We start from the raw sequence: 15,637 nt of genomic DNA on the forward strand, positions 1-15,637 counted from the left end.
AAATCCATCCTGGAGGAGGTACAGCCAGAATGTTCCATAGAAGCAAGGATGGAGAGACTTCTTCTTGCTTACTTTGGACATGTCATCAGGAAGAACCAATCGCTGGAGAAGGACATCATGCCTAGTAAAATAGAGGGTCAGTGAAAATGAAGGAGACCTTCAATGAAACGGGATTGACACAGTGGCTGCAACAATGAGCTCAAACATACCAGCAACTGTGAGGATGGCACAGGACTTGGCAACATTTCATTCTGTTATGCGTAAGGTTGCACTGTACATGCATGATTTTATTTAAACCTCAACACAGCTCTGAGAAGTAGAAAAAGGAACAACACAAGCCAAGCCATTTGCCATTGAGTTGATTACAACTCGTGGTCAGACTAGAACTGTGCTCTGTAGGGTTTTCAATGGCTGTGACTTTCAGAAGTAGATCTCCAGGATTTTCTTCCAAGATGCCTCTGGGTGGATTCAAACTGCCAACCTTTTGGTTAGTAGCCAAGTGCTACTGTGCTACCCAGGGACTCCTGTGAAGTAGAGACCATTATTACCAATGACATTTGCAGATGGACTAACCATGGTTTGGAGACATGAAAGAACTGCTCCAGGAACTCCTCCCAGGGAGGGCTCACTGGAAACCTTGTTTTCCTAACCACTGGGATTCCTTTGCTCTCTCCCCTACCAGGTGAGGCTGCCATGCTGGCACAGAACCACAGCACAGTATCTGAGTTCATCCCCATTGGCTTCTCCACCTCCCCCCACTTTCAGCTGATGTTCTTCCTGCTGTTCCTGCTGATGTACCTGTTCACACTGCTGGGGAACCTGCTCATCATGGCCACCATATGAAGCAAGCACAGCCTCCACACACCCATGTACCTCTTCCTGTGTGCCCTCTCCATCTCTGAGATCCTCTACACCTTCGCCATCATCCCACACATGCTGGTCGACCTGCTCTCCACCTGCCATGCCATTGCCTTTGTGGCCTGTGCCAGCCAGATGTTCTTCTCCTTCATGTTTGGCTTCACCCGCTCATTCCTGATCACCGTCATGGGCTACGACTGCTATGTGGCCATCTGCCATCCTGTGCGACAACGTCCTCATGAGGCCCCAGGGCTGCACCTGCCTGGTGGCCTGGTCCTGGGCTGGGGGCTCCGTCATAGGGATGGTGGTGACCATGGCTGTTTTCAACCTCACCTTCTGTGGACCCAATGAGGCCCACCATTTCTTATGTCACGTCCCACCACTATTGAAGTTGGCTTGTGGAGGTAATATGCCAGCTGTGGCCATGGGTGTAGGATTGGTGTGTATCACAGCCCTGCTGGGCTGCTTTCTCCTCCTCATGCTCCTCTCCTATGCCTTCATCGTGGCTGCCATCTTGAAAATCCCCTCTGCTGAAGGTAGGTACAAAGCCTTCTCCACCTGCACATCCCACCTTATCGTAGTCATTGTGCACTATGGCTTTGCCTCTGTTATTTACCTCAAGCCCAAGGGTCCCCACTCAGAGGTAGGTGATACCCTGATGGCCACCACCTACACAGTCCTCACACCCTTCCTCAGCCCCATCATCTTCAGCATCAGGAACAAGGAACTGAAGAACGCTCTGAAGAAGACCTTCCTCAGCAAACTCTATCCTTCCAGCACTTGAGTGGCCAGTGTGGAGATGGAGGTGGAATATGGAAATAGGATGACCATCCTCTCATCTGTACAATGGCATGAATAATGCCTACCTTGAAAAACTGGGGTCCCTGGGTGGTGCAAATGGTTAATGCTGTTGGCTGCTAACTGAAAGGTTGGCGGTTCGAGTCCACCTGGAAGCACCTAGGAAGAAAGGCCTGGAAATCTACTTCTAAAATATCAGCCATTGAAAGCCCTAAGGAGAAAAGCACTATACTGACACACATGGGGTTGCCATGAGTTTGAATGACTTGACAAATAGTGGTTACAGGCAACATGAGAGACTGGTGTAAGGATTTGTGTATGGGAAAACACCCATCATATGGCAGGTACTCCATGAATGCTAGAATTTTTTCTTCTTCTCTTGGTCTGTGAGAGCTTTATTGAGATACAATTCACTCATTCAAAGTATACAATTCAATGGTTTCAACCACCACCACAATCAATTTTAGACATTTTTATCACCCAAAAAAGAAACTCCATACCCATTAGCAGTAACTCTTCACTTCCTCTCAATTCTCCTGTTACGGATTGAATTGTGCCCTCCAAAAATATGTGTCCTAAATCCGAACTTCTATGCCTGTTGTTATGATCGCATTTGTGAATGGGTTGTCTTTGTTATGTTAAAGACACAGGATTAGTATAGGGTATGTCTTAAATCAATCTCTTTTAAGATATAAAAGGGATTAAACAAGCAAGTGAAAGGAGCAGAGATGGGGGAAGAGAGATGCCAAGCCACATAAAGATCGCCCAGGAGCAGAAGCTCAAAGAGACAAAGACCTTCATCCAGAGCCAAAAGAGAAAGCCTTTCCCTAGAGCCTGCACCCTGAATTCAGATTTCTAGTCTAAACTGTGAGAAAATAAATTTCTGTCTGTTCAAACCACTTGTGGTATTTCTGTTATAGCAGCACTAGATCCCTAAGACACCCGCCTCCTCAGCCCTAGGACAGCACATTCCTTCACTCCAGTCTCTATTTTCACATCCATTCACCCAGCTTCTGACCCCCTCTGCTCACTCATCTCCCCTCCAGACAGGTCTCATGTGTCCACTTGATCCATGAAGCTCATTCTTCACCAGTACCGTTTTCTATCACATAGTCCAGTCCAATCCCTGTCTGAAGAGTTGGCTTTGGGAATGGTTCCTGTCTTGGGCTAACAGTAGGTCTGAGGACCATGACCTCCAGGGTTCTTCAAGTTGTCTCGGTCAGACCGTTAAGTCTGGTCTTTTTGCGAGAATTTGAGGTCTGCATTCCACTGCTCTCCTGCTCCCTCAGAAGTTCTCTGTTGTGTTCCCTGTCAGGGCAGTCATCAGTTGTAGCCGGGCACCACCTAGTTCTTCTTGTCTCACGCTGATGTAGCCTCTGGTTTATGTGGTCCTTTCTGTCTCTTGGGCTCATAATTACCTTGTGTCTTTGGTGTTCTTCATCCTCCTTTGCTTCAGGTGGGTTGAGACCCACTGATGCATCTTAGATGGCCACTTGCTAGCGTTTAAGACCCCAGACGCCACTGAACTTGCCAATTCTTGACACTTCACATAAATGTTGTTATTGTTGTTAGCTTCTGTGCAGTTGGCCCCTGACTCATGGAGACTCCATGCACAATGGAAGGAAACACTGCCTGGTCCTATATCATCCCCATGATCAATTACCGATTGGACCATTGTGATCCACAGGGTTTTCACTGGCTGATTTTCAGAAGTAGATTGCTAGGTTTTTATCTTAGTCTTAGTCTGGAAGCTCTGCTGAATCCTATTTAGCATCACAGCAACACGCAAACTTCTACTGATAGATGGGTGGTGCCTATGTGTGAGGCGCATTGGCCAGGAATTTAACCTGGGCTCCTGCATAGAAGGCAAGGATTCTGCCTCTGAACCACTACTACCCCCTTAACATAAATAGAATCATACAATATGTGATCTTTTGTACCTGGCTTCTTTCATTTAGCATAATCTTTTTGGGGTTCACCCATATTGTAGCATGTATCATTACTTCACTCCTCTGTATTGTTAAGAAAAATGCATTGTATGGCTATACTGCATTTTTATTTACCCATTCATCAGTTGATGGACAACTTTTAGCTATTATGCATAATACTTCTGTAAACATTTACACAGAGTTTTTGTGTGCACATATGTTATCATTTCTCTTGGGTATATACCTACGAGTAGAACTGTGTGTTGATGTGACACTGAAAGCTATGCCACCGGTATTTCAAATACCAGCAGGGTTACCCTTGGTGGACAGGTTTCAGCAGAGCTTCCAGATTAAGACAGACTAGGAAGAACGACCTGGCAGTGTACTTCTGAAAAAATTGGCCAGTGAAAACCTTATGAATAGCAGCAGAATATTGTCTGATATAGCACCACAAGATGAGCCCCTTAGGTTGGAAGACACTGAAAAGACAACTGTGGAAGAGCTGCCTCCTCAAAATAGAGTCAACCTTAATGACGAGGATGGAGTCAAGCATTCGGGACCATCATTTGTTGTTGTGACATGACACAAAATGAAAAGAAACAGCTGCAAATATCCATTAATAATCAGAACTAGAATGTACAAAGAATGAATCTAGGAAGTCATCAAAAATGAAAAGGAACACAAAAAGATTGCTATCCTATGCATTAGTGAGATGAAATGGACTGGTATTGGCCATTTTGAATCAGATAATCATATGGTGTACTATGCCAGGAGTGACAAATTGGAGAGAAATGGCATCACATTGGTTGTCAAAAAGAACATTTCAAAATCTATCCTAAAGTACAATGCTGTCAGTGATTGGATAATATCCATATGCCTACAAGGAAGACCAGTTAATACAATTATTATTCAAATTTACACACCAACCACTAAGGCCAAAGATGAAGGAATTGAAGATTTTTAGCAAATTCTGCAGTCTGAAATTGATCAAACATGCAATCAGGATGCATTGATAATTATTGGCGATTGGAATGTGAAAGTTGGAAATGAAGAAGGATTGGTAGTTGGAAAATATGGCCTTGGTGATAGATATGATGCTGGAGATCACATGGCAAAATTTTTCAAGACCAATGACTTCTTCAAATACCTTTTTCAACAACATAAATAGCAATTACACATGTGTACTTCACCAGAAAGGAATACACAGGAATCAAATCAACTAAACAAATCATCAATTGCTCACATGTAAATTCAAGTTGAAGTTTAAGAAAATTAGAACAAGTCTATGAGAGACAAAGTACGACCTTGAATACATCCCACTTGAATTTACAGACTACCTCAAGAATAAATTTGACACATTGAACACTAATGACCAAAGGCCAGACGAGTTATGGAATGACATAAAGTACCTCATACATGAAGAAAGCAAGAGGTCATTGAAAAGACCGGAAAGAAAGAAAAGACCAAAATGGATGTCGGAAGAGACTCTGAAAGTTGCTCTTGAATATAGAGTAGTTAAAGCAAAAGGGAGAAATGATGCAGTAAAAGAGCTGAACAGACGTTTTCAAACAGTGGTTCAAGAAGACAAAGTAAAGTTCAAAGACCTGAAGAGAGAAAGCCAAAAGAGAAGAACATGCTCGGCATTTCTCAAGCTGAAAGAACTGAAGAGAAAATTCAAGCCTCAAGTTGCGATATTGAAGGATTATACAGGGAAAATATTAAAAGACACAGGAAACATCAAAAGAAGACAGAAGGAATACACAGAGTCACTGTACCAAAAAGATTTGGTCGACATTCAGCCATTTCAGGAGGTAGCATTCGATTAAGAGGTATGTGATACCAGTCATCCTCTTTCTCTAGCCACTCCTGTTATCGCCCAATGAGCTCGTGAACAAAGAGGCCATGGTGGCAAGGATGGCAGTTTTGTATGGGCTCAGAAACATGGACTTGCATTCACCAAGGCCAACTTGGGTACAGCCACTGCTGAGTGCCCAATCTGGCAGCAGAAGAGACCAACGCCGAGTCCCTGATAAGGTCCTATTCCTCAAGGCCATCAGCCAGCAACCTGGTGGCAGGTTGATTACACTGGACCCCTTCCATCATGGAAAAGGCAGCATTCTGTTCTTACTGGAATAGATACTTACTCTGTATACTGATTTGCCTTCCCTGCAGGCGATGCTTCTGCTGAAACTACCAGCTGTGGACTTACAGAATGCCCTATCCCACACAGCATCGTCTCAGATCAAGGGACTCACTTCATGGTAAATGAAGTGTGGCAATGGGCCCATGCTTATAGAATTCACTGATCTTGCCATGTTCCCCAGCATCCTGAAGAAGCTGGCTTAATAGAATGATGAAATGGCCATCTAAAGACACAATTATAGCACCAGCTGGATGACAATACCTTGCAGGGTTGGGCAACGTTCTCCAGGAGGCTGTATATCCTCTAAACCAGCACCTGATATATGATGCAGTTTCTCCCATAGCCAAGATTCATGTGTCCAGGAATTAAGGAGTGGAAATGGGGATGGCACCAATTACTATTACCCCTTCTAGTAGCCCAATCTCAAAATTTTTGCTTCCTGTTCCTGTGACCCTATTCCCTGCAGGTTTAGAGGTCTTATTTTAAAGGGTGGAATGCTCTTACCAGGGGACACATCATGGATTCCATTGAATTGGAAGTTAAGAATGCCACCTGGCCACTTTTGGCTCCTCATGCCTCTGAATCAACAGGAAAGGAAGGAAGTTACTGTATTGGCTGGTTTGATTGATCCAGATTACCAAGAGGAAATTGGATTGATATTAATAATTGAGGTAAAGAAGAGTACGTTGGGAATACAGGAGACCCTTTAGGACATCTCTTAGTACTACCATGCCCTGTGGTTAAAGTCAATGGAAAACTACAGCAACTCAATTCCGATATGACTACTAATGGTACAGACTGTTCAGTAATGAAAGTTTGGGTCACCCCACCAGGCAAAGAACTATGACTAGCTGAGGTGCTTGCTTAGGGCAAAGGGAATATGAAATGGATGGTGGACGAAGGTAGTTCTAAATACGCTATGACCACATTACTGGTTGCAGCAACAAGGATTATTGTAATTGTTATGAGTATGTCTTCTTTGTTTGTGTGCATCAAATATTTTTGTTTTCTTCCCTTATAAAATATAAGATTAATCAGGGTATGTGCATTTTCAGTTGTACGTGAGTTAACTGTATTGTGTTAGCTACAAGTATGACTTTATAATTGTCTTTATTTAGAGATTATGTATGGTTTAATGAGATGTGAAATCCCTCGTTCCACGTCCTCTCCTTAACCCGTCTTGAATTTTTGGCAGTTCTCTGTCCATGTACTGCTGCAACCATTTTTTAATAATCTTCAAAAATTTTTACTTGCCTGTGATATTAATGATATTGTTTGATAATTTTCACCTCCTGTTGGATCACCTTTCTTTGGGATGGGCACAAATACGGATCTCTTCCAGGCGGTTGACCAGGCGGCTGTTTTCCAATTTCTTGGCATAGATGAGTGAGCATCTTCAACACTGCATTCATTTGTTGAGGCATCTCAGTTGACATTCCATCAATTCCTGGAGCCTTGTTTTTCGTCAATACCTTCAGTGCAACTTCGACTTCTTCCTTCAGCACCATCAGTTCTTGATCATATGCTACCTCCTGAATTGTTGAACATTGACCAGCTGTTTTTGATACAGTGAATCCATGTATTCTTTTCATCTTCTTTTGATGCTTCCTGCATTGTTCAACACTTTGCGCATAGAATCTTTTAAAATTGCAACTCCAGGCTTGAAATTTTTGTTTAATTCTTTCAACTTGAGAAATGTCAAGTGTGTTTTTCCCTTTTGGTTTTCTAACTCCAGGTCTTTGCACATTTTGTTGTAATACTTTGTCTTCTCTAGCCACACTTTTAAATCTTCTGTTCAGCTCTTTTACTTGATCATTTCTTCCTTTTACTTTAGCTACTCTACATTCAAGAGCAAATTTCAGAGTCTCTTCTGACACCCATTTTGGTCTTTTCTTCCTTTTCTGTCATTTTAATGAACTTTTGCTTTCTTTATGTATGATGTCCTTGCTGTCATCCCACAATTTATCTGGTCTTTGGACATTAGTGTTCAATGTGTCAAATCTATTTTTGAGATGGTCTCTAAATTCAGATGGGATATACTCAAGGTCGTATTTTGGTTCTTGTGGACTCGTTCTAATTTTCTTCATCTTCAACCTGAACTTTCATATGAGCAAGCTCTTTAGTATTCAGCAGGTGCCTCAATTATCATTTTTAGGTGCTCTTACTCACTGTTGAAAATAAGGGAAGAATCCCCCTCCACCCCCGCCCATTTTTCTCAGAATTCACTTTAATAACTTGCCACTACATATTGTTTCTTTGAGTCTTTGAAAAGTACATATATCTATCTCCTCAAGGACCTGGCAGCCACCTCTTTGAAACGTAACTTCAAGTAACCCTCCCCTACCTTCCTGTTCTGTGAAAGGGGATTATCATAACCTCTAGTAGTCTAGCCCCAAATTGCATATCTACCTCCTGGCCATTGAAATACTAGAAAATTAACAATTTTATCTTGAAAACATGAATGTAATGGGTTGTGAGAAACCATTTTAATTCTCTTGGAATCCAGATTTCTGGAGTCCGTGGAGTTGGTGTGACCCACCCAGGCCATTTGCCCTTAAGTGTCCTTTTGAATCTTGAGCCTTGAAGAAACTAGTTTCCTGAAGTCACATTCAAGTCAAACAACAGCCGAGTAGGCGGCTTAGTGGAGACTGTTTTGCCTGAGGCTTTGGGTTCTTTTGGAGGATTATCTATGTGCAGTCAGTTTCAAGAAACAGAACTCCAGGTTTTGACTAGAAGCTGTGCTTTAGGATAAGTTGTTATTATGAAAACACTGTTTTGGCCCCATTTCCATGACAATGAAGACGGGGTGGGGTATAAGAGTCTTTGGAGGCTTTCTAATCTTCAGAACTCTTATGACCCCTTAGTTAAAATGTTACCCCAATGTCCAAATTGCATATTCAAAAACTTCAATCAATTTGTACTATTGAGTTACTGTGATTTTTATTTGTGTATCCACCTAGCTATATAAAGGGTCAAATTTCTCTCTGTCTTCACACCCTCTTTAATGGATTGCCTGATGTAATACAGTTTGGTTTAATTTTTATTCAGTCATAAAACTTTTCTTTCTCTTCATTTTTGTGGAGAGGTTTTCTGGGATGGGAGTGCTTTTTTTTTTTTTTTTTTTAGTAACTTTTCCCCAGCAAATGCCATCCTCAGTATTATCTGCTGGAAAATACCTATGTGTCTTTCAAGGCCCTCCAGCTTCAATGGTACCTCTTCCACGAATCTGGATAGTTGGACACGTTCTTCCCTCTAGGTTCTGTCAGCATCTTGGGATCATTCATTCATTAATACAGTCAATACCTGCTTATTCAGCATCTGTTTTATGGCAAAAATGTCCTGGGTGCTAGGGATTGCCCTGTGAGTTTTAATTTTCAAAGAAATTGAAATGCTCAGGTTTATCACACATAAACTCATTTAGTTTATTGCAAGGTAGTCATGGCAAGGCAGGCAAATAAGACCAAAAGACATTCAGTTGTGACTGGAGAGTCAGGGTTAACAATTACAATGTCAGTTCAATGGTTAGAGTCCAAGTATTTAGGCTTCAGGCTTTTACCTTTAATGTGGGGTCTTAAGAGGTAAGCTTAATCACCAGTATGTCCTCCATGGAGGTGCCTCAGTGCTAGGGCTTCAGGTCTGTGGAGGCAAGGTGAGGCTGTCTCAGGCAGAGCTCTGGCAGCACTGGGTCTTTGGAGAGCTCCAGAGACTTGATCAGACAAACAAAAGTAGAAACCAGTTGACTTGCTCCCAGTGGAAGGGTGAAAGCCCCTCCCCCCCTTTTTTTGTATGATTTTAGTCCCTCTTGTCTTAACTGAAGGAGCCCTGGTGACACAGTATTTAAGTGCTCTGCTAACCTAAATGTCTGTGGTCTGAACCCATCAGCCACTCTGTGGGAGAAAGATGGGGCAGTCTGCTTCTGTAAAGATTACAGCCTTGGAAACCCTATGGGACAGTGCAGTGGTTAAAGCTCTCAGCTGCTAACCAAAATGTAGGCAGTTCGTACCCGCCAGTCGCTCCACAGGAGAAAATGTGGCCGTCTGCGTCTGTAAAGATTTACAGCCTTGGAAACCCTATGGGCAGTTCTACTCTGTTCTATAGGGTTGCTATGAGTCACCAATGAGTTGGTCTTGCCTGATAACAGTCTGTTAGTGTGGTGCCTGATTCACATGGCATCAAGATAACCTATGTCATAGTTCCATAATCAGGGGTGCAATATAGATAAACTAAAGGCTGTGTCATGTTTGTTAGAGTGAATCAGTTGTGTTACAATGAGGTAGCTGGCTATAATATTAGAGCTCGTGCAGAACAACAGAGATGTTTATTCATCAATTAAAATTTAACCTAAATGTCTAAGTCACACCTTGTGTGTTTAACATATTCTATTTTGAATCATCACATTATGTTAAAAATATAATCATGTATTAATTCAGAAGAATAACACAACATTTGATTGTTCTATGATTTAATAAACAATTGGCAAATTGGAGCAATGTTCCCTCATGCAAGAGGAAGCCATTTCCAGAAAACAAAGAATTCACAGACTTAATTAACTTTTGCTTAAAGAATACAAGTTCCCATGGTGATTAAGTATTAAATGGCTACTGAGTCAACATTAAAAAGGAAACTTCATGGAAAATTTGCCCCTTAACCCACCGGTAGTCTCGAGACCTCCAGAAATGCTAAGGCCCTAACTCACTGCCTCCTAGCCAGATGGGCAATGTTTACATTTCAAAAAGTTTTGAGTTAAAGCTGATTTAATCTCCTTCCTAACCAAATGGTCAACCTTCACATTTCAAGGACTCCAGCTAAGGTTGAACTGACCTACAACCAATCACTAAACCCCCACATCAGGAATGTTTACATGGCTTGCTTTAGAAATATTGCTTTAGTCAATTTGTATTGGGAAATAAGAGATGGATGTTAGGCTGGGAATTGATGTTAAGAAAGTTTGTACTTTGACAACCCCTTGTAAATTTTCCTTCCTTCCCCTGTACCTTCCCCCGTTGATATGAAACCATTCTGCCTTTGTTTGTTCTGTCTGTTAAGTATCTCACTGCTCTCCCTGCAAGACAGAAGACACCCTGCCTCTTGTTTGAGTGCCCGTGTAATTCTCCATTTCCCAAAATGATCTTATTTGTTTTTTTTTCTTCAGTAAAATTCTTGGTTATAATCTCTAGCAGAGCATCAGTCTAGTGTTTTCACTAGGATGGCCCTTTGTACAACAGAATGAAATGCTGCCCAGTCCTGTGCCATCCTCACAATCACTGCCATGTTTGAGCCCATTGTTGTAGCTACTGTGTCAATCCATGTCTTTAGGGTCTTCCTCTTTTTCGATGACCTCTACTAAGCATGATGTCCTTCTCCAGGGACGGGTCCCACCTGATAACATGTCCAAAGTAGGTAAGACAAAGTCTTGCCATCCTTTATTCTAAGAAGCATTCTGGATTTACTTTATCCAAGACAGATTTGTTCATTCTTCTCGGAGTCCATGGTATATTCAACATTCTTTGCCAACACCACAATTCAAATGCTTCAAATCTTCTTCTATCTTCCTTATTCATTGCACAGCTTTTGCATGCATGTGAGGTGATTGAGAATACATGGTTTGGGTCTGGCACACCTTAGTCATAGGTAATTGATTGCTTCCAGCCTTGCATCCGTTTGTTGAAACATCCAATAGGTATTCTGTCAATTCTTGGGGCCTTGTTTTTCACCAAAGCCTTCAGTGCAGCTTGGACTTCTTCCTTCAATATCACTGGTTCTTGACCATATGCTACCTCCTGAAATCATTGGACATTGGGGTAGCAAGTGCAAAAGCTCAGAGTGCCAGAGAAAGGGTGCATTTGGGGCCAGTGGTATATTAGGGTGAACCCTGGAGTGATGACAGCGGTAGAGGGTTTCCATGATATGAAGCCAGAAAGGTGGGAAGGGCAAGAGTACGCAAGACTTATGAAGGCCACTTGAGTTTGTTCCAAGTGCAATAAAACCAAATGAAACCTGTTGGCATCGTCAAAGAGAAAATTAATAACAGACGTCTTACTTTGATTTTAAAGTTTTCTTAACTACAAAGCCAAATATTCACCATAATGAAATTCCTGACAAAAAGTAATCCTGCCAGTGGCTTTTATTTCACCCAAAGTTGCTAATCTTTTCTTTCCTATGCCAATCCAGGCTTACTAAATTTGATTTCAAAGGTGTGGCAGCAGATGAGAGGAGGGCCAGAGACCACCTTGTGACCTGATATCAGTTCACATCAATCAATCATGTCTAGTCAATGGTTGATCTTCCAGTCTTCTTCCTCCTCTTCTCTTTATAAGCCTCATGGTGACTGGTTCACTTGAGTCATTTGTTTTTTTTTTGGAATCAGAAAGGTCTCCCTATATGCATATAGAATAACTGTTCAGAATAAACCTTACATTTCGATTTTGTTGACTTTTAACACCATCAGGTCGATGTCTACTCATGGTGACCCCATGTGTTGTTACAAAGTAGAACTGCTCCATAGGGTTTTCATGGCTGTAATCCTTATGAAAGCAGGTTGCCAGGCCTTCCTTTCAAGGCACCTCTGGATGGGCCCAAATCACCAACCTTTAGGTTAGTAGCTAAATGCAAACTGTTTATGCCACCCAGAGACCTCCAAAGGCAATGGGGAACCAAAAACATTTTTATACATACAGAAAACAGCTGTGTGAAATACTATGTGTGAACATATTCCTGTGCATTTGGATTATCTCCAGTCTTTAGTGCCTATGAATGGTGTTCTTATGAACATCTTGTACATGTCCTTTAGCAGACAATACTTATGTATTCAATTGAGTCTGTACCTAGGAGTGTAATTAGTGAGTCATACCAAACCAACCAAACCTACTGCCATCGAGTCAATTGCAACTCATAGTGACCCAGTAGGGCAAAGTAGAACTGCCTTATAGGGTTTCTCAGGCTGTAATCTTTACACATCTTTCTCCCACGGGGTGGCTGGTGGGTTTGAACTGCCAACATTTTGGTTAGCTGCCAAGAGCTTAACCACTGCGCCACCAGGGATCCTTCAATCGATTAGTCCCTCCTAATGAATGTTGTTGTTGCTAGCTGACAGCCATCAAGTTGGCCCCCAACTCATGGAGACTCCATGTACAATGGAACAAAACACTGTCCTGTCCTGTACCATCCACTTGATCAGTTGCAGATTGGACTGTTGGGATCCAAAGTGTTACTGCTGAGGGCACAGAGGTCCTCTGGATTCAATGGGTTCTTGTCTTTCTCTTATAAGCATACACAGAGGAGACAATTTTGGGTTCAGCTTTAACAGGTTTATTTTACTCGTGACAAGTAAAAGGAGTCAGTGGGGGCTCATGCTGCTCCAAAAGACTGACTACGAAAGGGAATCAAAGGTGAGGGCATATATGGGTTTGGTGGGGACAGTAGAGCAATGAATATTCAGTGGGTTTTTTAAAGGTACGGGTCCTTCTCGGAATGGTGGTGCATACTAATTAGGCTGCAAGTGCATCTGGAAATCCAAGATGGAACCTGCTGATATTCAAGATGGAGTCCTCTCAGCAGCCCTTGGCATCACTTATTATGGGATATAGCACAGATGCACGGATATTCTGCACACATTACCCTCTTTGGTAGGCCAAGGAAGGTCAAACAGCAGTCACACTTTGTTCTTCTGTGCATGTGGAGCCTGTAAAGGGGGGAGGGACTAGAGAAACACTAATAAGGAAGCAGTAATTCACAGGTTGTTTTTAACCTTATCTCAGGTTGACAGGATGTGGTTCCTGTTTATCCAACTTCTAGGTGGTAATCTTTTAACAGCTCTTTTATTTCACCAGCACAGTTAACACTATCTGTCTCAATAGAGTTTTCATTATGGCTAGGCCTTTCTTCCTAGTCCATCTTAGCCTGGAAGCACCACTGAAACCTGTTCCGCAAAACACAAGCCTCCACTGTCCAGATGGGTGGTGGCTGCCCATGGCGTGCATTGGCTGGGAATCAAACCCAGGTCTCCTGCATGGAAGGAGAGAATTCTACCACAGGCCCACAATTTTCCAAAGTGGTTGTACCATGTACACTCCCACCAGCAGGTGTTGGCTTTAAGCAGTAAGCAGCTTGCTCAGGGAGCCCTGGTGGCACAGTAGTTAAGCGTTTGGCTGCTAATCAAAAGATTAGCAGTTCGAATTCACCAGCTGCTCCTTGGAAACCCTGCGGGGCAGTTCTACTCTGTTCTATGGGGTCTCTATGAGCTGGGACTGAGTCAACGGCAACGGGTTTGGTTTTCAGCTTGCTCAGATTCCAGTTTGTAGGGAATTCTCTCTGGCAGCTGTGAGAAGAACAGGCTGTAGTGGGCAGCAGTGGCCTGGGGAGATGCAGGAAGAGGATACAATCTGGGGGAGACATGAAGGCTGCCTGGACTGGGTTGAGCGGTCATAAATGAATTCCATATGCATACACTTTGTTTCTAAGAAAACAAATGACTCAATGCTGGCTAGTTACAATGAGGCTTTAAAGTGAAAGGAGGGAACAGAGTAAAAATTGACCATTGGCTAATCTCAATCAGATTGATTGAAATTGTGACCCCCTTCTGAGACTGGAAACCCTGGTGGCATACTGGTTAAGTGCTACAGCTGCTAACCAAAAGTTTGGCAGTTCAAATCCACCAGGTGCTCCTTGGAAACCCTATGGGGGCAGTTTACTCTGTCCTATAGGGTTGCTGTGAGTTGGAATTGGGTTTGTTTTTTTTTGGTTTTCTGAGATCAGCGGACATCAGGTTATTAGGTGGTCCCTGTGACCGCAATCATTTTCACAAATCCTGGGTATAGTCTGGAGGTTTTAAAATAATAAAGGCAAGGAATTCCAAGGCCATCTTTCAAGGAGGAAAGGAAATTCCCTAAAGTAAAATTCTTTGCACAAGATAAACCCTGAACTAATTTTTGGTTAGGAGTTCCTGGGTGGTGCACAGTTAACTGCCAGACTACCAATGAAAAGGTTGACGGATTGAACCCAACAGCAGCAGTGATTAAGAGCACAGCTGCTGACCAAAAGGTTGATAGTTCAAATCCACCAGCTGCTCCTTAGAAACCCTATGGGGCTATTCTATTCTGTCCTATAGGATCACTATGAGTTGGAATCGACTTGACGGCAACGGGGTTTTTTTTTTTTTTTTTTGGTGGCACTTGGGAAGACAGGACTGGCAAACTGCGTCCGAAAGCTCACAGCCTTGAAAACCATATGGATGTAGTTCTACTTGGCACACATGGGGTCACCATTAGTCGGAATCATGGGGGCAACTAACAACAATTCCAAGTGCTGTCTTTGAAGAGGCAAGGGAAATTGCCTAAAGTTAAATTCTTTGCACAAGATAAACTCTGAGCTAGTTTATCGTTAACAGGTGTTTTTGTAACAAAGGAAAGGAGCCCTGGTTGCACAGTGGTTGAATCAGTTTGGCTGCTAACTGAAAGCTTGGTGGTTTGAACCCACCAGCTGCTCCACAGGAGAAAGATGTGGCAGTCTGCTTCTGTAAAGATTACAGCCTTGGAAACCCTATGGGGCAGTTCTGCTGTGTCCTGTAGGGTCCCTGGCAGTCAGAAGTGATTTTATGGCAGACTTTATGGTCACTGTGTCTCGACATTATTTCTTTTTTACTGCTCTTGGATGTATTTCACATTGGTCCGTGACCTTTGTGACCAAAACCTTTGTGAACGCTCTTATAAACTCCGAGGAATCTGTCAATTCCTGATCCTTAGTTTCTTTTTTACCAAGCCCAAGAGAAACCCTTCTCCAGGACCCAGCTCCAAATCACCTGTTCTGAGAACCTTCCAGTTTCCCTCACCCTGGGCCTTTGGGTGGTGATCTTGCTCCCCACTCTGAGCTCCCCCAGTTCCTGCCCTCCCCTTATCTTGCCTGGACCCCGAGA

The 15,637-nt window shown here is 42.8% G+C and overlaps 1 pseudogene; it reads left to right on the plus strand.

Moving 5' to 3' along the window:
- Positions 1-325: 325 nt before the first annotated feature.
- Positions 326-2,799, plus strand: LOC100658688 (olfactory receptor 10H2-like; annotated as a pseudogene).
- Positions 2,800-15,637: the final 12,838 nt, after the last annotated feature.

This window comes from Loxodonta africana, chromosome 3 (assembly GCF_030014295.1).
Source record: "Loxodonta africana isolate mLoxAfr1 chromosome 3, mLoxAfr1.hap2, whole genome shotgun sequence".
Taxonomy (NCBI): Eukaryota; Metazoa; Chordata; class Mammalia; order Proboscidea; family Elephantidae; genus Loxodonta; species Loxodonta africana.